This window comes from Pseudophryne corroboree, chromosome 1 (assembly GCF_028390025.1).
Source record: "Pseudophryne corroboree isolate aPseCor3 chromosome 1, aPseCor3.hap2, whole genome shotgun sequence".
Taxonomy (NCBI): Eukaryota; Metazoa; Chordata; class Amphibia; order Anura; family Myobatrachidae; genus Pseudophryne; species Pseudophryne corroboree.
The window spans coordinates 464,404,923-464,429,259 of NC_086444.1; positions in this window are offsets into that span (position 1 = coordinate 464,404,923).

Here is a 24,337-nt window from a genome sequence, read left to right on the forward strand (position 1 = left end):
CTGAACCCTTGTGCAGGTTATGGGGCAATGCTGAAGGAGCGTCACAATCCCCTAACCAAAATACACAGGGGAGATAGGGATAAGCTACTGTAGGATTGCATACAGTATTATGGTACACCGGACTCAATCGCATAGCACACTGTCAAAACGACCACTACCCATGAACCCCCACCTCCTGAACCCCCACCTCGTGGCAGGCAGCAGTTGGGTATGGAATGAGAAATGGCATAAGCTGTGCAGGCTACGGGGCGATGCTGAAGGAGCGTCACAATCCCCTAGCCAAAATACACAGAGATAAGCGAGGTCTATGCACATTACAGTACGTTACACCGGGCTCGGTCGCATAGCAAACTGACAAAACACAAGTTTTACAGTACATACAGTAAAGCAGGCCAAAGCTGCAGGAGAGTTTCTACTGTAAAGGTTCTATGCACCGTACGGTAATGTACACATACAATTCTATAGCAGGGCAGACTCAATTGAAATGGCTACCGCCTGTGACTCCTAGCTCCTAGGAGGCACTCAGCTATGGAGCAAATAACAGCACAGATTTTGCAGGCTACGGGGCAATGCTGAAGGAGCGTCACAATCCCCTAGCTACAATACACAGGGGTGATAGAGATAATCGAGTGGCTGGAGGGGGGGTCCCCTTGATTTAAGGGGCCCCCACTCCTCCAGGGTACTCCGGCCAGGTGTGACTAGTTGGGTATTTAATTCCATGGCCGCAGGGACCGGTATAAAAGTGTCCCCCGGCTGTGCATTATCTGTCCAGCTAGTGGAGCCCAGTGCTGATTCAAAAAATATGGGGAACCCCTACGCTTTTTTGTCCCCCTTATTTTTTGCACCAGGACCAGGCGCAGAGCCCGGTGCTGGTTCTAAAAAGATGGGGGATCCCGTGTCCATTTTTTCCGTATTCCTGCCGGAATTCGACCGCAATTGCATATACAGTACTGTACCCCTTAATGTCACTGCTTACAGTATACAGTATTTAGACATGAGCTTGTGTACAGTATCTGTCATGAGGTGCTTTTTTCACTGACACTATAACTTTTTTCTATTGTAATATACTGTACAGAGGCGGCAAACTAGCCAAACGGGAATAATCAGCTTCTGCTGAATAAAATGAGATGCTACAGTACATGCCTATATTCTGTGAGTGACTGCGGCTCTATGAAATTAAATCAGAAAATTTAAATATGAAATGCATTACTAATGTGTGGCATTACTGTACTGTATGTGTATAAGGTGTACTACAATATTTTCTGGTGTAACATAAGGAAAGGGCACTACTGCATGGTCTAATGCAGTGGTTCTCAAACTTGGTCCTCAGGACCCCACACAGTGCATGTTTTGCAGGTAAACCAGCAAGTGCACAGATGTATTCATTACTAACTGACACATTTTAGAAGGTCCATACAGTAGGTGGAGCTAATTTTTTCACTTGTGATTCTGTGAGACCTGCAAAACCTGCACTGTGTGGGGTCCTGAGGACTGAGTTTGAGAACCTGTGGTCTAATGTAAATAAAGATGAATGTGGTGGGGTGTAATGTGAATAAGGGGCATTACTGTTAGGAGTAATGTGGTACTATGATATGATGTCATGAGAATAAGAGACACCACTGCATGATATAATGTGAATAAAGTTGCAGTACTGTGTTGTGTCATTTCATCTTCGGGTATTATTGTGTTACCATGCCCCTTCCCAGCAAGAACATACTGTACACTGTTTTGGGCTGGCACTAAATGTGCACATTGTTCTTATTTAGATTATAGGGGGTAGGAGCGCCAAAATGGGTGATGGTGCTGGGAAAGGGGTGCAGGGTTAGAGGCGGAACTACGTAGCATCTGTGCAAGAGGGCATCAGCCAAAATCTAGCCTAGGGCATCATGTTGGTCAGGTTTGGCTCTGATAATACTGTATACTGTACTCTTACTGTACTTTGCATTCAATACAGATACTGTTTGCACACAGGTTTTACATGAATCATTGGCAATGCTGCAGGAGTGTCTCATTAGGCAATCTAAAATATACCACGACTATGGGTGGGGATACAGTAGGGAAGTTCTGTCACCATAAGCTGTCTGCTGTGTATAGCATATTTCCATCTGAGATGCATTTGTGTGTTTGTAATAAGAAAAAAACATTTTACTGTACATTTAGTGGATACAGTATTTCTCCCCCATAATGACGTATCATACTGTACAGGTACCCTCATGTACTGTACCGTATCATACTGTAAAATTGAATATTTATTGGAAAAACATCAATATTAATGTAAAAAAAAAGTATTACAACATCCGATTCCATGTACTGCACTGATCAAAATGTACAGTACTCTTATAAAACTGAAAATAACTGTTCATACACATCAATAACATTACTACTGTATAATATTCTACATTAGTTTATGCAATAATCAGACAAAGGCAATTTTATAATTTTTTTTAATAATGCACCAATTTAAAATTTTAAACAGAAAATACAGTACAGAACTACATATTTGTGGCTTGACCATTTCTTTCGACTACAACAGGTAATACTTTATACAGGTGATTTATATAATTATTACAATGTTCAGGTGTGAGTACTTCTAGCCAAAATTTCTTTATCCCATCCACCAGTTGCTGTTTTGTTGTTGGCTTTGCAACACTCCTAACGTACCTCTTCAATTGAGCCCACACTAATTCGATTGGGTTCATGTCTGGTGATCTATATAAAAATTAAAAAAAAGCGTATAGAAAAAATTAATTACATTACAGTAAATAGAGAAAATTAAACATACAATATTGTACTGTTTATTAAACAATTTTTTTTTTTACAGTACTAGAGTGCTATCCAAAATTTTACTTGTACACTGTTGAAAGAATACTCACTCTGGTGGTGTGCGTTCCCAATTCATACCTTTCTCTTCCATAAATTTGGCTGAGGCGGAGTGTTTAGGATCATTGTCTTGGAATATCCTATGGTGAGTTGGGTAATATTTATTCACAAATGGCACCATACATTCCTCTACTATTGTTTCTTGGAAAAATTTCTTATCCATGATTCCTACAGAAATCAAAAAATGTTGTTCATTAATAAGCAACTCCTTTTATTGTGCAGTTACACGTACTCTACAGTACAGCATGTATTTTTACAGAACACAGGCACAGAATAAAGTATAGTACTGTACCTTCGAAAAATAATAGGGGACCAGCTCCTAATCGTGATATGCCTCCCCATACATGGACTTTCAATGGATGCTTTGGGCGTGGTTTTAAAGAGATATGGTTACGTTTCCTGAATGACATTCTGGAGAACCGCTCAAGGGCAACAGACGATTCATCTGTGAAAATGACATCATCAAATGTTTCACCACTCTCAATCCATCGCCGTGCCTGTTCCACTCTCTTTTCTTTATTCACATCTCTTATCATTGGAGATATCCTGTGAAGAGCCAAAAATAATGAAATCAGATACAGTTATGAAATTACAGATTTACAGATTACTGTATATACAGTAGACTGTATGTGCAGTATACTGTATTATATACCTACTGTATACATTAAACTGTACATACAGTACATTAAGGTACATACAGAGTAATATATATATACATACTGTACACACACACACACACACAGACACACACACACACACACACACACACACACACACACACACACACACACACACACACACACACAGTATAAAGTATGTAATCATCACAATAAGCCGGCAATGCTTCATTGCTGTCTCTGAGTGCCTATACAGTAGGTATCTCTTTTGGGATAGAATATATACAGTATATACACACACACATACTGTATATAGTATAAAGTACACACTCTGTATAATGATTTATGGCATTATTATATCACGTATCAAGGGATTATTAACAGTGCATTTACTGTATGGTTTATACTGCTTTCAGTATTTTACCTTGTTGCGCCAAAGGTCCATCCCATTTTCCGTCGCATCCTTCTGATGCTGGTGGCCAATATGTCCAGGTCATACTTGGAATGGAGAATTCGTTTTATTTGCAGAGCAGTACGCTCATCATCCTCACGAGTTAGTTCCTCCACAATTTGTTGCACTCTCCTACAGTACAATACAGTATGAAAAATATGAATTCATGAACAGCACAATCACAGTTACAATTGATGAAGTTTTTATTTTATTTCAAAAAAATTGTTTATGGTATAAAGCAAGTCATTTAAACATTACAGTAGTGTACAGTACGTACCATGTGCATTTTGTAGGAAATACAAATCTGGGCGTTGTTCTCTCGAATGCATGATAGCGCACCGTTTCTAAAGTGACTATAATGCCACTTTCCTTGAGCCATGCATGGATCTCTTTGATGGTTTTATTTTCTTTTTTCATGTTGGCGATTATCTTGCTCATCGTTTTGTTGATAGTTACTGGCATGTTGTCCAACTATAATTCCTGTATGGAGAAAAAACATTTGTGAATACTGTAGTCTAAAATTTACACATCTGAAAATGCATAAGAGTTTTATGATAGAAGTTAATACTGTACATGTTTACTATCCAGTACCTGATGTTCAAATTTAAGTATTGTATACTGTACAGTACTGAAAATACCACTTCAGTGTTATGGACTGCAATTAGTTTCCTGTATGAAACAGATACAGTACAGTAAATAACCCTCCTTGGAAGTGCATGGGCCCTGTGAGACTTACAGTAGTGTACAGCATAAGGGTCGACTGACATGATGTACAAGCATTACATACAGTACATGTCAGTACTGTATGTAAATTCTTCAATTATTGCCTAACAACAATGCTGCTTACTGTATATTAAATACTGTAGGCCTAGAAATGTGCATCTCAATATAGTAGTTAAAAACACAGGGGCCTATGTGGATAAGCGAGTTCTATGCACACTAAAAATGGCCACCGACCGTGAACCCCCTGCACGTGGCAGCGCTCGGATATGTAGTGAGATACAGTATAGCATACATTTCACAGTCCAGGGGGCAATGCTGAAGGAGCGTCACAATCCCCTAGCTCAATTACACCGGGATAAGCGAGGTCTATGCACATTACGGTATACCGAGCTGGATCGCTTAGCAACCTGACAAAATGGCCGCCGACCGTGAACTCCCAGCACGTGGCAGCGCTCGGATATGTAGTGAGATACAGTATGGCATACATTTCACACTCCAGGGGGCAATGCTGAAGGAGCGTCACAATCCCCTAGCTCAATTACACTGGGATAAGCGAGGTCTATGCACATTACGGTATACCGAGCTGGATCGCTTAGCAACCTGACAAAATGGCCGCCGACCGTGAACTCCCAGCACGTGGCAGCGCTCGGATATGTAGTGAGATACAGTATGGCATACATTTCACACTCCAGGGGGCAATGCTGAAGGAGCGTCACAATCCCCTAGCTCAATTACACTGGGATAAGCGAGGTCTATGCACATTACGGTATACCGAGCTGGATCGCTTAGCAACCTGACAAAATGGCCGCCGACCGTGAACTCCCAGCACGTGGCAGCGCTCAAATATGGAGTGAGAGATGGTATACATTTTAAAATACACCGGGATAAGTTGTACAGGCCAGGGAGCAATGCACAGGGACATTCATCATTTACGTATATAAATAATTGTAAACCGTAAATGAAAGAATTACCGGTCAAATACTGTATGACGAAACTGTGTCAATGAGCTGGAACACGTGAGCCTAGCAGAAGTTTTCGAAGGCAGAAACAGAGAGCAAATTATGAGGAGATTTCTGAAAGGTCGGAGAAGATCCACACAGCAAGTCTGCTTACGAGGAAACAGCTTTGCAAAGTGGGTAGCGGGGCGGTGACTGAGACGCTCTTTTATTCACATTCACACAAAAGGAATTCTTACCGCTGTGATTGGTGCCAATATAGGCGCATTCATCCTTACACCAATCACAGAGCATACTGTACTTTTGAATGTGAATAAAAGAGCGTCTCAGTCACCGCCCGCTACCCACTTTGCAAAGCTGTTTCCTCGTAGGCAGACTTGCTGTCTGGATCTTCTCCGACCTTTCAGAAATCTCCTGATAATTTGCTCTCTGTTTCTGCCTTCGAAAACTTCTGCTAGGCTCACGTGTTCCAGCTCATTGACACAGTTTCGTCATACAGTATTTGACCGGTAATTCTTTCATTTACGGTTTACAATTATTTACATACGTAAATGATGAATGTCCCTGTGCATTGCTCCCTGGCCTGTACAACTTATCCCGGTGTATTTTAAAATGTATACCATCTCTCACTCCATATTTGAGCGCTGCCACGTGCTGGGAGTTCACGGTCGGCGGCCATTTTGTCAGGTTGCTAAGCGATCCAGCTCGGTATACCGTAATGTGCATAGACCTCGCTTATCCCAGTGTAATTGAGCTAGGGGATTGTGACGCTCCTTCAGCATTGCCCCCTGGAGTGTGAAATGTATGCCATACTGTATCTCACTACATATCCGAGCGCTGCCACGTGCTGGGAGTTCACGGTCGGCGGCCATTTTGTCAGGTTGCTAAGCGATCCAGCTCGGTATACCGTAATGTGCATAGACCTCGCTTATCCCAGTGTAATTGAGCTAGGGGATTGTGACGCTCCTTCAGCATTGCCCCCTGGAGTGTGAAATGTATGCCATACTGTATCTCACTACATATCCGAGCGCTGCCACGTGCTGGGAGTTCACGGTCGGCGGCCATTTTGTCAGGTTGCTAAGCGATCCAGCTCGGTATACCGTAATGTGCATAGACCTCGCTTATCCCAGTGTAATTGAGCTAGGGGATTGTGACGCTCCTTCAGCATTGCCCCCTGGAGTGTGAAATGTATGCCATACTGTATCTCACTACATATCCGAGCGCTGCCACGTGCTGGGAGTTCACGGTCGGCGGCCATTTTGTCAGGTTGCTAAGCGATCCAGCTCGGTATACCGTAATGTGCATAGACCTCGCTTATCCCGGTGTAATTGAGCTAGGGGATTGTGACGCTCCTTCAGCATTGCCCCCTGGAGTGTGAAATGTATGCCATACTGTATCTCACTACATATCCGAGCGCTGCCACGTGCTGGGAGTTCACGGTCGGCGGCCATTTTGTCAGGTTGCTAAGCGATCCAGCTCGGTATACCGTAATGTGCATAGACCTCGCTTATCCCGGTGTAATTGAGCTAGGGGATTGTGACGCTCCTTCAGCATTGCCCCCTGGAGTGTGAAATGTATGCCATACTGTATCTCACTACATATCCGAGCGCTGCCACGTGCTGGGAGTTCACGGTCGGCGGCCATTTTGTCAGGTTGCTAAGCGATCCAGCTCGGTATACCGTAATGTGCATAGACCTCGCCGGTGTAATTGACAGGGCCGTCTTTTCATATGGGCTCAATGGGCTCTTGCCCAAGGGCCCCAGGAGTAAAAGGGACCTAGTCTGATAGCTGAGGGTCCCCTCTTTCCAGGGGTACCAGATTTTTGAAAATCGGCCCTGGGGAACCAGAGATAGCAGGCTTCAAAGCAGTGGTCCCCATCCAAACCTGTTAATTGTTTTTCACAGCCAGATATCTAGGTTTCTTTTTGCCTTAGAGTTTTTCGGAGGGTATACTCCAAAAGCTGTGACTCCCCCCTTTCAGTGGACACTGGCAGCTTGCCTCTACTATGCCCAGAACCAGAGATATCAGCCTTCAAGCAGCTGTTCCCTGCTCCAGCTCCACACTCCTACTGTAATATGCAGTTTTATATTTTTGTCGGTGGATTGCTCTGGCTTCTAAAGTCTGATCCCCAAGTCCCCAGTACGTCCTGACAGGTGTCCCCAGTATCTCCTGACAAGTGTCCCCAGTACCTCCTGACAGGTGGGACTCTAGTTTTTTTTTCCCCATTAGAGCTAAGAAATCTACAGTATTTCCAGGAACTGGAGATATCTGCAGTAAAGCACGCTGCCCTGACCCCCGGAAAATGATGAATATTAAGCCCACTCCATTATCCACTCCTCCCCTGTGTATTAAACACCCCCTACCACCCTGGAAGTCATGTACCAGGGCCCCTTCATTCAGCACAATGCCCCCTTCTACAGTTTAGTGTTCTCCTTCCTGCCCCATCTGTGCAGTAAAGGAATAATTAGCAGAAATTATTTCTCCAGGTCCTACTGTACATACTGAGCGAAAGATAGAACCCCCCCTATCCCCCGCGGAACATCAAAGCTGCCGCTGATAGCTCCCCCCACCCCTTCCGCTGGTGGGTGGGTAGGGGCCCCAGTGCATTGCTGTGTCCAGGGGCCCACACTGCTGTTAAGATGGCTCTGGTAATTGAGCTAGGGGATTGTGACGCTCCTTCAGCATTGCCCCCTGGACTGTACCATACTGTATCTCACTCCATATCCAAGCGCTGCCACGTGCTGGGAGTTCACGGTCGGCGGCCATTTTGTCAGGTTGCTAAGCGATCCAGCTCGGTATAACGTAATGTACATAGACCTCGCTTATCCCGGTGTACTATGTGCAGTAGTACTGAATGATTGCTATCACTTGTGGTGAAACACCTATCTTATCAAATACAGTAACTACTGTACAGTATAGTTGTTCGCACAGGTGATGGTAATCATACTGTATATTTAAACTGAAGTCCGTAACAGAGCATTCTGTCCCTCCTGCAGAGGTTCATGTTGGGAGGCACAGGGAAAAAAGTATAATACTGTACAGTATTTGCACTTTACTGTTGTGCACTTTATTTGAAAATGTACAGTTGTTTGCTATTTTTAGCATGCTGTGCTTTACATGTTTTCTTATTGTGGTTTTTATATTTTTAGACAAAAGACAAAGAATGCAGACTACCAGATTTTACGGGAGTGCCAAAACCCACCCATCAGTGGCACAGAAACTTGCTGCAGTAGTCCCACAAAAGAAGAAGAAAACTGCCAAGGTGGCTCAGAAAGAAAATGTGGTGAAACCACGAAAAAATGCCAAGGCAAAGAATAATAAGTTGGAGCTGATATGTGGTGTGGCAAATGATGTAATTGTTCCATCTCCTGCAGATCACAGTGTTCAGCCAATGAATCTGGAAATACCGGTGCTAGAGGACGTGACAAACACGCTGCATCAGGAAGCTTCTTTTTTGGACCATGTAGCCACCCCTGGACAAGAAGACATGACACATTCACCACGAAGAAGGTTGCATTTCACAGATGTGAACACCAAAGTGCAGGACTGCCAGTGTACCTGTCCTGTTTTACTAAAGGAGCTACTCAGTAAGGTGACCAATATGGAGTCAGAAGTTGGTGGACAGGTCAATCAGCTGCAGACCGATGTGGCTGGCCTTAAAGAAGGCATAAAGGAACAGATGGTAGAAGCCATGAAGAAAGTCATTGAACAAACGAGGGAAGAATGGCAAGTTGGAGTTTGCCGCACCATAATTGCAACACACCACCAAGCGGTTCAAGTCAGCGGCCTGGACGACCGAGGCCTGGAGGACCGCAGAGGAGGCCTGGAGGACCGCAGAGGAGGCCTGGAGGACCGCAGCGGACTGGACGAAGTCAGCGGCTTGGACGACCGCAGAGGAGGCCTGGAGGACCGCAGAGGAGACCTGGACGACCGCAGAGGAGACCTGGACGACCGTAGAGGAGCCCTGGAGGACCGCAGAGGCCTGGACCACAGCAGCGGACTGGACGAAGTCAGCGGCTTGGACGACCGCAGAGGAGGCCTGGAGGACCGCAGAAGAGACCTGGAGGACCGCAGAGGAAACCTGGACGACCGCAGAGGAAACCTGGAGGACCGCAGCGGAGGCCTGGACGACCGTAGAGGAGGCCTGGACCACAGCAGCGGACTGGACGAAGTCAGCGACTTGGACGACCGCAGAGGAGGCCTGGAGGACCGCAGAAGAGACCTGGAGGACCGCAGAGGAAACCTGGAGGACCGTAGAGGAGGCCTGGACGACCGTAGAGGAGGCCTGGACGACCGTAGAGGAGGCCTGGAGGACCGCAGAGGCCTGGACCACAGCAGCGGACTGGACGCAGTCAGCGGCTTGGACGACCGCAGAGGAGGCCTGGAGGACCGCAGAGGAAACCTGGACGACCGCAGAGGAAACCTGGACGACCGCAGAGGAAACCTGGAGGACCGCAGAGGAAACCTGGAGGACCGCAGAGGAAACCTGGAGGACCGCAGAGGCCTGGACCACAGCAGCGGACTGGACCACAGCAGCGGACTGGACGAAGTCAGCGACTTGGACGACCGCAGAGGAGGCCTGGAGGACCGCAGAAGAGACCTGGAGGACCGCAGAGGAAACCTGGAGGACCGCAGAGGAAACCTGGAGGACCGCAGAGGAGGCCTGGACGACCGTAGAGGAGGCCTGGACGACCGTAGAGGAGCCCTGGAGGACCGCAGAGGCCTGGACCACAGCAGCGGACTGGACGAAGTCAGCGGCTTGGACGACCGCAGAGGAGGCCTGGAGGACCGCAGAAGAGGCCTGGACGACCGCAGAGGAGGCCTGGACGACCGCAGAGGAGGCCTGGACGACCGCAGAGGAGGCCTGGACGACCGCAGAGGAGGCCTGGACGACCGCAGAGGAAACCTGGACGACCGCAGAGGAAACCTGGACGACCGCAGAGGAAACCTGGAGGACCGCAGAGGAAACCTGGAGGACCGCAGAGGAAACCTGGAGGACCGCAGAGGCCTGGACCACAGCAGCGGACTGGACCACAGCAGCGGACTGGACGAAGTCAGCGACTTGGACGACCGCAGAGGAGGCCTGGAGGACCGCAGAAGAGACCTGGAGGACCGCAGAGGAAACCTGGAGGACCGCAGAGGAAACCTGGAGGACCGCAGAGGAGGCCTGGACAACCGTAGAGGAGGCCTGGACGACCGTAGAGGAGCCCTGGAGGACCGCAGAGGCCTGGACCACAGCAGCGGACTGGACGAAGTCAGCGGCTTGGACGACCGCAGAGGAGGCCTGGAGGACCGCAGAAGAGGCCTGGACGACCGCAGAGGAGGCCTGGACGACCGCAGAGGAGGCCTGGACGACCGCAGAGGAGGCCTGGAGGACCGCAGAGGAGGCCTGGAGTACCGCAGAGGGCTGGACGACCGCAGCGGGCTGGACGACCGCAGAGGCCTGGATTCAAGTGTGCTGTTGCCAGGAACACCAATGATGACCAGCACACCTGCTCACAGGCCACTTCTCAATACATTCGGAGGCTCTCTGAACAATATTGCCCTGGCTGTCATCTCAACTTCCCTGGACGACCATCTGTACAGAGCTTCAAATGGACATATTCAGAAATATGCATATTCTCTGTTCCAGCACCATGTACAGTACGACAAATACTTGACGTGGGCCAATCGTGTGAACTTTGATGGTTCCAAGGGCAAACTTCCGCTGCCCAAAAATCTGGTACATGACATCATGGCTAGGTGTGAACGCCGCGTGAGGATTGGTGATCCAGAAAAGAGGAAGATAAGGGATACCATAAACGCTGCGCTGAGAACGAAGAGGAAAATTACTTGGAAGCTCCACTATGATGAAACCAGATCATTACCTACCTCCTAGCTTCAGCACATCAGCTTCACACAGCTGAAGCTAAAAAATTGTGTCAATGTACCTGTATGACCTGTACATTTTCTGGGGCTGCATGCACTGTGCTGAATCCACTTGGAGCAGCTCGGTTACTCAAAGGGGAGTGCATGAACTTGGCTCACCACATTCCTGGTAATGTAAGGGCCTGGTACAAGTTGCCCCTTTTATTCCTGTTGATTTTTTGGGCGCTGCTGTATCTATCCAGTAGCAGCCGAGTCCATTGTGCTGTGTCCATCTGGGGCCTTGGGCTGCGTTTCCATCCAGGGGCTGCTGTTGTCAGTCCTCTATTCTGGTGTCTGTATGCGACAGTGTTAAAAAGCAAAAGACAAAAACGAAAAATAATTCAAAAAAGCAAAACCTAAAAATAAAGTACAAAAACCATTACCCCGCACCACCACCACAAAAAAATAAATTATAAAAATGTTAAAGTTGATATTGTTACTGTATTTGTGCTGTTACCTTTTGATTAAAGTACCGTACAGTATGTGTGATGTTGGCTTTCTTATTACAATACAGTATGTGTGATGATACATGTTCCAAATGATTTTGTCCGTAAATAAAGTGTTTCTTAAAATAAACATGACGTGGTTTCCAATGTTTGTATTCCCAACTTCCTGTACTGTATAAATTAGTACTACTGTATGATGGGAATTCAATTAAGAGTGGTATACTGTATGTAAAACAACTTGGTTAGGCATCTTGCATTTCATATTTTAATAAAAACCACAGGAAACTTCTATTTTTAAAAGTTTATTGAAGAAAAAAAAGGTGTTTTTTTTAAATAAAGTTTGAAAGTTAATTAAAACAAAAAAGTAGTTTGTTCTTCGTTACATTCTTTTCTTGTGTATATAGATATCTGTGGGGAAAAAAAAAAAAAGTATTAAAGTAAAGACACTCATGTTCATTTGTTTTCCAAGAAAATTTGTGGAACCACACAGCCCAGCAATAAGTCATGCTGGGCTGTGTGGTTCCACAAAAGGCATGCGGTCCAAAGTGAAATAGTGGTGTCAGTGGTCAGCACTTTGACACGCTAACATTTGTGGAACCACACAGCCCAGCAATAAGTCATGCTGGGCTGTGTGGTTCCACAAAAGGCATGCGGTCCAAAGTGAAATAGTGGTGTCAGTGGTCAGCACTTTGACACGCTAACATTTGTGGAACCACACAGCAATGCCTGACACACACAAAATGCCTGACACACACAAAATGCCTGACACACACATGCTGGAGGGAAAACACATGTTTGCCAAACAGTCGACAGCACATGTCGGCCAGATGGCCGACCAAACTTGCTCCAAATCACCCCAAACTGGCCAGAAAGCACCCCAGCACACTCAGGAGGTACACCACAGCTAAATTAGGAGAGAATTTCATTACAAACAGCCAGATCTTGCAGATTATCTGCCAGATAATTGTATGGTGTACAGTATGCCTATCTTATACAGTAGAAAAAGATACTATACAATGGAGTACAATAACAAACATATTTATTAAAAAAAAATAAAAAATTAAAATGCTCTTAATAACAAATTAAAAAAGTGGTCCACTAAGAGGTGGACCACCACCCGCAGGAGCTGGATGGCATGCTGCAACTGTTCTGTGGGAAAAAAAGGACAGTATTACAAAACAAATACTGAATACTTTACAGTGTAGTAATGGCAATACAGTACTTTACTCTATATTAGACAATCTTGTTATTTACAATGTACAGTACTGTATTGTCAGTACAGTAAATCAAACACTACTGTATGCTGTCGAGGTAATTTAAACATTGCTTTAGTTTACCTCTTGTATAAGTGGGCTGCTGCCTGCCCGCTTCTGGGCCAGCCCACCTATCTTGCCCCTGTCTGGGGCCCCCATAAATCATTGGCACTATATTGGAGAAAAAAAAACATTTAGTCACATTCAAATACTAAACAATTATTACTGTATACTGTAGGTACAGTATTATACTGTATTGCTGGTATTCAAAATATAAAGTACTGTACAAGAGTTTAGCTTCAATAGGTCATAAACAAATTGTCAAAGGAATAAAACACCACAGTACAAATACTGTAGACATTTATGTATTAGCAGTCATGACATTTCATGACCGCTTCAGAAAAAAGAGGGTTACAGTACTGTAGGTGGTGTTGTAGGGAGTACTATCAATAATAGTGGACTGTACTCAGAGCCAGCCATAAATAATATGATTCCCTAGTCAAGTTTTTGGATGCTGCCCCCTTGCACAGATGCTATTTCCGCCTCTGACCCTGTACCCCTTTCCCAGCACCATCACCCCTCAACCATAGCAGTCCTCATTTTGGTGCTCCTCCAACCTACTGTATGTTTAAAATAGCAACAGTGTGCACATTCGGTGTGCATCCCAAAACGGTGCATGTTCTTGCTGGGAAGGGGCATGGCCACACAGTAATTCCCCAATCTGAAATGACGCCACACAGTACTGCAACTTTATTCACAACATATCATGCAATAGTGTCTCTTATTCTCGTTACATCATATGATAGTACCACATTACTCCTCAAAGTATTCCCACTTATTCACATTGCATCACATCATATTGCTCTTTGTTCACATTAGACCACACAGTAGTGCCCTTGCTACAGTATATGTTACACAACAAAGTACTGTATACACATAATGCTGCACATTAGTAATGCATTTTGTATGCACAGAATATACTGTAGGCATGCTGCATATCATATTAATCAGCAGAAGCTGCTTGTGCCCCTAGGCATTTGGCAAGTATGCCTATGCCTAGGGCAGGCTCAGACTGGAGATCAGTACGTAATCCCGCTGGACGGGATCCCGGCAGTCAAAATACAGACGCCGGAATCCCGACCACACAATCCCGACAGGGGCGGCGAGCGGAAAGCAGCCCCTTGCATGCTTGCTTCGCTCGCCACGCGGTGGGCACGGTGCCTCGCTACGCTCTACACACTATTATATCAGTAGTCAGGAAACGCAGCATGCATTTGTGTAGTGAAGAGGGTGAAAAAGGAGAGAAAGTACAGTATGTACTGTAAGGTTATGTCAGAGGGTGTGAAGATGATCAGCTCAGTGTTATACATGTTACAGTAAGTTAGAATACAGTACAGTGCATTATGTATTTCTATTTTATTACCAGGTGTCTCCTCCACTGGTTGGCGACGGACTGTAAAAAGATAAAATACAGTTAGTCATATCAGTTGGACTTAAAGTAATGTTGGAGAAAAAAAATACTGTAATTGCAGTACCAACTATTGCTACTGTACAGTATATTTATTTACCAAAATGGTATTCTGGCTCGTCGTCTGTGGGTAAAAGAGAAGAATATTATAAGATACAGTATACAGTAAAAAGTATAGTAATAGTACACTAGTGTCCAGGCCTAGTGACAGGTGGGTAAAAAAAGGTATGCTTGTGACAGGCATGGTGATTCCAAGGGACCCCACCGAGACCATCAGAAAATTTGTGAGTGGCCCGTATGCCGGTGATTATGACTAGACTAAGGTAGCAACTCTTTTTTGCTTTGAATTATGCATACTGTACAGTACTGTACTGTATGTGCATATTGTACAGTACACTTAAAATATTTAGCAGTTACTGTAGTGGTAATTTTTGGGATGACAGTATCAGCATACTGTAAGCATCCAACTGCGGCCCCCAAACAGATGCCGCCCCTAGGTACAGTACGTGCCTCTCGTGCCTAATGGGAAATTCATCACTGACAGTATCTAGAGAGAGAGATGAATGGAGAGACAGTGACATGGGGGGAGAGAGAGAGAGAGAGAGAGAGAGAGAGAGAGAGAGAGAGAGAGAGAGATTTAGTAAGATGGGAGTTTTTTTTAGAACAGGTGATGTTATCCACAGAGGCAGAACTCTGGGAGGCAACGGAGTCATCTGCCGCCGGGCTCCTGCTCTGAAGGAGGGGAACCTCTCCTCCTATTCTGTGACACCATTGAATTAAGTTAATTGATAGCTGTCGCTGTCTTTTTAGTGGCAGACTTCCTCACTGGTCCACGCACCTTACAAGTCACACCCTCTTTATTATACTGAATATACACATTTTACAAGTATCACACCCAGGATTAGAAACCACAACCTATTACACTGGAAGCAGGAACCTCACTGATGAAGCGGTTTGCTCCTGTATAGCAAATATGAGAATTCTAACTACAGTATATGAAGATACTTCTCTGACAATTACAAATATTACCTACTGTACTGCATTATCGTCTGTAAGTGTAACTACTGTAGATAAATGTTAATGTGGAATGTGATTGGTTGCTACTGTATGGGCAATATCACCAGTTCAAACAAAAACAATCATCTAAAGTCCCCCATCCACTATTCCGATTTGTGCAATTTTTATCCGATTTCTACGCATTTTCCAGAAAAATCTGATGAAAAGTGCTACTCTGGTGGAATCAAATCAATGTCAGTGATAATTCTTACCACTAAATGCCGCCTCATCATCCTCATCATCCTCCTCCTCGGCGGCCTGTTCCAGTGTAGGGCCTGTGAAAAAACATTAATGAGAAAAAAAAGGTTCATTCCAGGAAATACACTACTTTACTATTTTAAACACAATGTTGTACTGTACTGTACATACAGAAACATTGAATTTGACGACAAATACTGTAAGAACCACTTTGCCCATCTAATCTGCCTCTTTTTTTTTTACCATTTTTTACATCAAAGCTTATTTGATCTTTATTTCTTTGTAAGGATATCCTTATGTCTCTTCCATGCATGTTTAAATACTGTAGCTCTACTGTTTTAGGCTCTACCACCTCTGATGGGAGGCTATTCCACTTGTCCACTGCACTTTCTGTGAAGTATTTTTTCTTAAAATTCCCCCTGAACCTTCCCCCCTCCAGTCTCAGTGCACATCCTCGTGTCCTATTGCTTGCAGTACAGTGTCTTCATCAGGAGAATGTTTCCCTCCTGGACTTTATTAAAACTGGAGATGTGCACCGGAAATTTTTCGGGTTTTGTGTTTTGCTTTTGGATTCGGACTTGTTTTGGATCCTGGTGCTTTTTTTCAAAAACCTCTCAAAAACAGCTTAAATCGTAGAATTTAGGGGTATTTTTGATCCTACTGTATAGTGTTATTAACCTCAATGACCATAATTTCTACTCATTTCCAGTCTATTCTGAACACCGAGGTCGCTGGATGACTAAGCTAAGTGACCCAAGTGGTGCAAGATGGAATTGTGCTTGGGCCCTCCCACCCACCCTTATGTTGTATAAACAGGGTCTGCCACACGACTGTGGCTGAAATGACTGGTTGGTTTGGGCTCCCACCTAAAAAAGAAGCAATCAATCTCTCCTTGCTCAAACTGGCTCTACAGAGGCAAGATGTACCGGACTGGACTTACTTAATGGGTGCAGTGTGGTGAGGGACAGAGAGTCCTGGTCCTCCTCCTCCGCCACCGCCTGTGACAGTGTAGGGCCTGTGAAAGCAAAAATTCCATGAAATATACTTTTGTATTCTGTGTTGAATACAGTAAAGCAAAAATTCAGTCAGGAATTGGAGGAGGAGAGTAGATTTCGCACACAGAGACGAGAATGTCGAGGCCAGAATCAGGGGGTAGTGGAGGAGGGTTAGGATACCGTACCTCACCCTGTTGGGATTGCTGCAATCAGGATGCCACTGTCGGTCACCTGACCGCTAGAATCCTGACTGCTGGTCATGCAAACCCAACCCATTGGTTTAACACAATGTACAGTACAGTACAATACTTTAGTTTACTTACCAAGTTGGGGAGAGGGCTTCTTCTCCCCTTCCTCCTCACTGTCAATAATTACTGAGTGGAAAATAAAAAAATATTATAAACAAAATACAGTAGAGTACAGTTACTACAAAATTGCACAGTAGTACAGTGCTACAGGAGGCAGAGATATATTCATAATACAGTAGGAGCAGAATGACTGTCCAGTGGTAGGGGACATACAGTACTGTACTGTGCCTGTATTTAACTCGTGTTGGAGGAGAGGCGATTTCGCACACAGAGGCGAAAAGGGGTCTTCACAGTGAGGGAAATACTGTACAGTACATGTTTGGAATTCCCTGCCTGAAAAGTAATAAAAGTGGACTTGGTCAATACTTTTAAGAATGGGCTTGAGAAAATCCTACTGTACTTACTATACTGTAGCTCCTCCGACTCAGAGTCCACGTAAGTGACATCTGTGTTGAATATAAAAAAAACAAAAAGAAAAGTCAATGGGATTTCTGCAATCAGGATACCGCTGTCGGTCACTTGACTGCTGGAATCCTGACCACTGGTCACGCAAACCCAAGCCATTGGTACTGTTAATAAATCAATGAATGTAGAATGTAGAGTACTGTACAGTAGATTACAATTCTTACCAGGCTGGCCTGAAGGCTCCCACATTTCCTCCTCCTCCTCCTCTGGCTCCGTATCAATAACGAGGCGGTCTGTGTGTACAAGATAACAAGTATTGTAAAATAAAAAAATTACAGTAATACTGTAGGAAACTAGTGTGTCTGTAACAAAAATAATGATTACCACTTCCGGAGCTCTGCTGGTCAGACGGTGGTAGTGGTGGTGGTGGTGGTGGTGGTACTGTGAGAAAAAACAACAGTGCTGTAAGTGAAGCTGTCAATTTGTAACATGTACTATACAGTATCCAGGACACATGTACAGTAGTGTAATGATGACAGTCGCACCAGAATTCTCGTTACACAATACCTGGCAGTGCAGGTGGTGGTGGTGGTGGTGGTGGTACTGTGAGAAAAAAAACAACAGTGCTGTAAGTGAAGCTGTCAATTTGTAACATGTACTATACAGTATCCAGGACACATGTACAGTAGTGTAACGATGACAGTCGCACCAGAATTCTCGTTACACAATACCTGGCAGTGCAGGTGGTGGTGGTGGTGGTACTGTGAGAAAAAAAACAACAGTGCTGTAAGTGAAGCTGTCAATTTGTAACATGTACTATACAGTATCCAGGACACATGTACAGTAGTGTAACGATGACAGTCGCACCAGAATTCTCGTTACACAATACCTGAAAGCGCAGGTGGTGGTGGTGGTGGTGGTGGTGGTGGTACTGTGAGAAAAAAAACAACAGTGCTGTAAGTGAAGCTGTCAATTTGTAACATGTACTATACAGTATCCAGGACACATGTACAGTAGTGTAATGATGACAGTCACACCAGAATTCTCGTTACACAATACCTGGCAGTGCAGGTGGTGGTGGTGGTGGTGGTGGTACTGTGAGAAAAAAAACAACAGTGCTGTAAGTGAAGCTGTCAATTTGTAACATGTACTATACAGTATCCAGGACACATGTACAGTAGTGTAACGATGACAGTCGCACCAGAATTCTCGTTACACAATACCTGGCAGCGCAGGTGGTGGTGGTGGTGGTGGTGGTGGTGGTGGTGGTGGTACTGCGAGAAAAAAAATAACAGTGCTGTAAGTGAAGCTGTCAAACGTAAATTAACAAACAACTATCACTGTAATTTACCATCCTCATCCCGTAGCGCAGCACGGGTATTCAGCTATCTACAATGTTATTTATACTGTGTGTTTAATATTTACAGTTAGTTTTGTAAACAGACATTCTTAACATCACGGGCAACCAGATCTCACAGGAAGTGTCCCACCCTCTCTCCCATCCGGATTGCAGCGAGTTATCTGTGATGGTCAGGACAGGGGGGTGGGACTATAGAAATCACTATGTTCTGTACACTACTGTATTTGACAATACTTACCAGCTTGGCGGCGCCTGTTCCGCCTCCTGTGCCGTCGTGCTACCAGCCCTGTAAAAATATATATACAGTATAATGGCAGCATACTGTACAGTCAATGAAATTCAACATTGACAGCATCTTTATGACATCACAATCAATGGAATTGTTCATTCTAGTACCCTGCACCTAATCACTCAGGAGGGCATAGTGTACTGTACTGTCTTCAAAACTTAAGGGGGACATTTCTAAATGTGACATACAGTACACTTACAGTATCGCTACAGTACAGTAGGTCCAGGGTATTAGACAGAACACTACCTTTATAGACATTGTAACACACATTAGCATTGCCCTTATAAACATTATGACACACATCAGCATGCAGCCCTCCCACCCTTAACCATCTCAGTACTGTTCATTACAGTATAAATTGATTCCATGACAGATGATGCAGCACTCACCTGAATTCATCTTATTCACGTCATGTCACAGTAGTGCAGTTTATTAACGTCACAGTACTGTCCTTGATTCACGTTGTGTCACACAGTAGAGCACCGTATTCACGTCACAGTACTGTCCTTGATTCACGTTGTGTCACACAGTAGAGCACCTTATTCACGTTACTGTACTGTACGTCACAGTAGTGCAGTAGTATATCCACATTACGTCACAAAGTAGAGATCTGCCACAGTCATGAACCTTATAACACATTATGCAAGAGTAATGCACGTCAGAACACATTAGGCCACTGTAACATCCCTTAGAATAATTTCTGCCAAAGTAACATCCCTTAGAACACTGTACTATCTGAAACACAAATTTCTGCACACTGCACGACACACTGCAATTAAACCACACAATGCACTGCACGACACTGCATAGTGTATGCACTGCGTGATATGACAAACTGCACATTACACTGCACATTTCCCTGCAAAATATGATACAATGTACACTGCACAAAAAACTGCAATTACCACATGTGTATACAGTACACTGCACGACAGTGCTGGCCCTAGCCAGATACAGATACAGCCGCAGTCACGCAAAATATAGGCATGCCGCATATCATTTTAATCAGCAGAAGCTGCTGGTGCCCCTAAGCATAGCAAATGCCCTAGGCATTTGCCTATTGTAGTTTGCCTATGCCTAAGGCCGGCTCTGCTGCACGATGTGATTCACTATGCATTACACTCACTGCACAATACCATATACTGAATGTACACTGCATGACACGCTGCAATTACGCAGCACGATACACTGTGATACATTGCATATACTGTACACTGCATGATACTGTACACTGCACAATCGTAGACCACGTGGATTGTAAAGAACTACTGTATATACACAAGTTTAAAAAAATAACAATTGTTTTTGTAAAACGCATGTCGATCTTTTTCCATGTCAACTTAACGACCATGTCAACCTACAGTAACTGGTGTCAACCAATTTCAAAAGCCGCACCATCTAGGTCGACGCAAAAAAACAAATTGACCTTTTGACCCGGGTTAATGTTTGGTCCTTGTTTAACCATTTGTTTACCACAAATACTGTACAGTGCTGTATAGACCGGATACCTGCTGCTACAGCAGCCGCTGCTATAATGTACTGTACCTGTAACTACAGTAACTTAAAGTACAGTAATCTACAGTAATGTACTGTACTTACAATCCCTTATGGCCTGCAGGCGTCGTGGGGTCCTCCTCACGAGGTCACTCCATCTCCTCTGGAGTGACCTCACCGTTCTCCTCCGGTTGTAAGTCCGGAGGATATCCCTGCTGGCCCTCCTATAAGCTCTCACCTTCTCCTCGTTGCTGGCGAGAGTTCTGTCCCGCCAGCGAACGAGGAGACGCAGCTCACCCAGAGCATAGGGACGGTCCCGTACAGCAGCCATGACCGTCCTTATGCTCAATGAGCGTCTCAGACGTCGTGCGCCTCAGACGTCGTGCGACTCAGACGTCGTGCGTTCCAGGCATTCAACGTACAGTACTGTAGTTACTGTACTTTGTGACAGTTTCCCTTAGTTTTAAATATGCCCTTTCTTTGACCACAGTATTTTCCACTGTCTTGCCCTACGCCCTTCCCTCCTGGGAGCCTTCACAGGTCTTATGCAATACACAAATACCGAAGATGCACAGTCCGTCAGAATACACTCATTTCATTCCCGCTGTTTAGGTGCATTTAGCGTAAAGAATCGCTCCTGCAGATGTACTTTGATTTATGTGAAACCTGTGTGCATCCTTCCATTGACTGTCTTACAATGTAAATAAAATAATACAGTGCATTATTACAGAAAAAAAAAAAAAAAAAGAAAGAAAGCACATCAGGTCTCGAACCCTGGACCCCCAGCGAGGGAGGTGGGAGCCTTCACCCCTAGCCCACGACGCCTCATGAGAGATTTCCAATTTCATGTGTGAAAGTACTGCAAACAGCGCCCGGCCCCCGCCCCATTGCTGTTGGTTTATGCCTTAGAGGACTCGGACGCTCGCATTTGTAAAGCACGGTGTTTTCCTCCGCCTCCTGCTAGCCTGTTGCCCTTCCCCCATGGGAGCCTGCACAGATCATGCAGTAGACAGGGAGGGAATGCAGGTCATGTGCAATACACAAACGCCCACTATAGTACTGTTTTGCTCACTTACAGTACTGTACTGTAGGTTGCATTTAGCGTAAAGAATCGCTCCTGCAGATGTACTTTGATTTATGTGAAACCTGTGTGCATCCTTCCATTGGATGTACTGTATTGGAGAGAAAAAAAAAAATGTTACAGTGAATGTCACGGGAACACATTAAAAATAAGGTTGGCACTTCCTTCCCATTGGTGTTGGTTTACAGTATGCCGTAGTGTACTCGGACGCTCATGTAATTGCATTTCAAAGGCACAGTATTTTCCATCGTCTCCCCCCTACCCCCATCGCCCTTCCCCCCTGGGGGCCTGCACAGGGAGGAAATTCAGGTCCTGTGCAATACACAAACGCTGAAGATCTACAGTACTGTTTTGCTCAGTTGGTAGCGTCAGAATACACTCATTTCATTCCCGCTGTTTAGGTGCATTTAGCGTAAAGAATCGCTCCTGCAGATGTACTTTGATTTATGTGAAACCTGTGTGCATCCTTCCATTGACTGTCTTACAATGTAAATAAAATAATACAGTGCATTATTACAGAAAAAAAAAAAGAAAGAAAGCACATCAGGTCTCGAACCCTGGACCCCCAGCGAGGGAGGTGGGAGCCTTCACCCCTAGCCCACGACGCCTCATGAGAGATTTCCAATTTCATGTGTGAAAGTACTGCAAACAGCGCCCGGCCCCCGCCCCATTGCTGTTGGTTTATGCCTTAGAGGACTCGGACGCTCGCATTTGTAAAGCACTGTGTTTTCCTCCGCCTCCTGCTAGCCTGTTGCCCTTCCCCCATGGGAGCCTGCACAGATCATGCAGTAGACGGAGGGAATGCAGGTCATGTGCAATACACAAACGCCCACTGTAGTACTGTTTTGCTCACTTACAGTACTGTACTGTAGGTTGCATTTAGCGTAAAGAATCGCTCCTGCAGATGTACTTTGATTTATGTGAAACCTGTGTGCATCCTTCCATTGACTGTCTTACAATGTAAATAAAATAATACAGTGCATTATTACAGAAAAAAAAAAAGAAAGAAAGCACATCAGGTCTCGAACCCTGGACCCCCAGCGAGGGAGGTGGGAGCCTTCACCCCTAGCCCACGACGCCTCATGAGAGATTTCCAATTTCATGTGTGAAAGTACTGCAAACAGCGCCCGGCCCCCGCCCCATTGCTGTTGGTTTATGCCTTAGAGGACTCGGACGCTCGCATTTGTAAAGCACTGTGTTTTCCTCCGCCTCCTGCTAGCCTGTTGCCCTTCCCCCATGGGAGCCTGCACAGATCATGCAGTAGACAGGGAGGGAATGCAGGTCATGTGCAATACACAAACGCCCACTGTAGTACTGTTTTGCTCACTTACAGTACTGTACTGTAGGTTGCATTTAGCGTAAAGAATCGCTCCTGCAGATGTACTTTGATTTATGTGAAACCTGTGTGCATCCTTCCATTGACTGTCTTACAATGTAAATAAAATAATACAGTGCATTATTACAGAAAAAAAGAAAAAAAAAAAAAGAAAGAAAGCACATCAGGTCTCGAACCCTGGACCCCCAGCGAGGGAGGTGGGAGCCTTCACCCCTAGCCCACGACGCCTCATGAGAGATTATCAATTTCATGTGTGAAAGTACTGCAAACAGCGCCCGGCCCCCGCCCCATTGCTGTTGGTTTATGCCTTAGAGGACTCGGACGCTCGCATTTGTAAAGCACGGTGTTTTCCTCCGCCTCTTGCTAGCCTGTTGCCCTTCCCCCATGGGAGCCTGCACAGATCATGCAGTAGACAGGGAGGGAATGCAGGTCATGTGCAATACACAAACGCCCACTGTAGTACTGTTTTGCTCACTTACAGTACTGTACTGTAGGTTGCATTTAGCGTAAAGAATCGCTCCTGCAGATGTACTTTGATTTATGTGAAACCTGTGTGCATCCTTCCATTGGATGTACTGTATTGGAGAGAAAAACAAAATGTTACAGTGAATGTCACGGGAACACATTAAAAATAAGGTTGGCACTTCCTTCCCATTGGTGTTGGTTTACAGTATGCCGTAGTGTACTCGGACGCTCATGTAATTGCATTTCAAAGGCACAGTATTTTCCATCGTCTCCCCCCTACCCCCATCGCCCTTCCCCCCTGGGGGCCTGCACAGGGAGGAAATTCAGGTCCTGTGCAATACACAAACGCTGAAGATCTACAGTACTGTTTTGCTCAGTTGGTAGCGTCAGAATACACTCATTTCATTCCCGCTGTTTAGGTGCATTTAGCGTAAAGAATCGCTCCTGCAGATGTACTTTGATTTATGTGAAACCTGTGTGCATCCTTCCATTGACTGTCTTACAATGTAAATAAAATAATACAGTGCATTATTACAGAAAAAAAAAAAAGAAAGAAAGCACATCAGGTCTCGAACCCTGGACCCCCAGCGAGGGAGGTGGGAGCCTTCACCCCTAGCCCACGACGCCTCATGAGAGATTTCCAATTTCA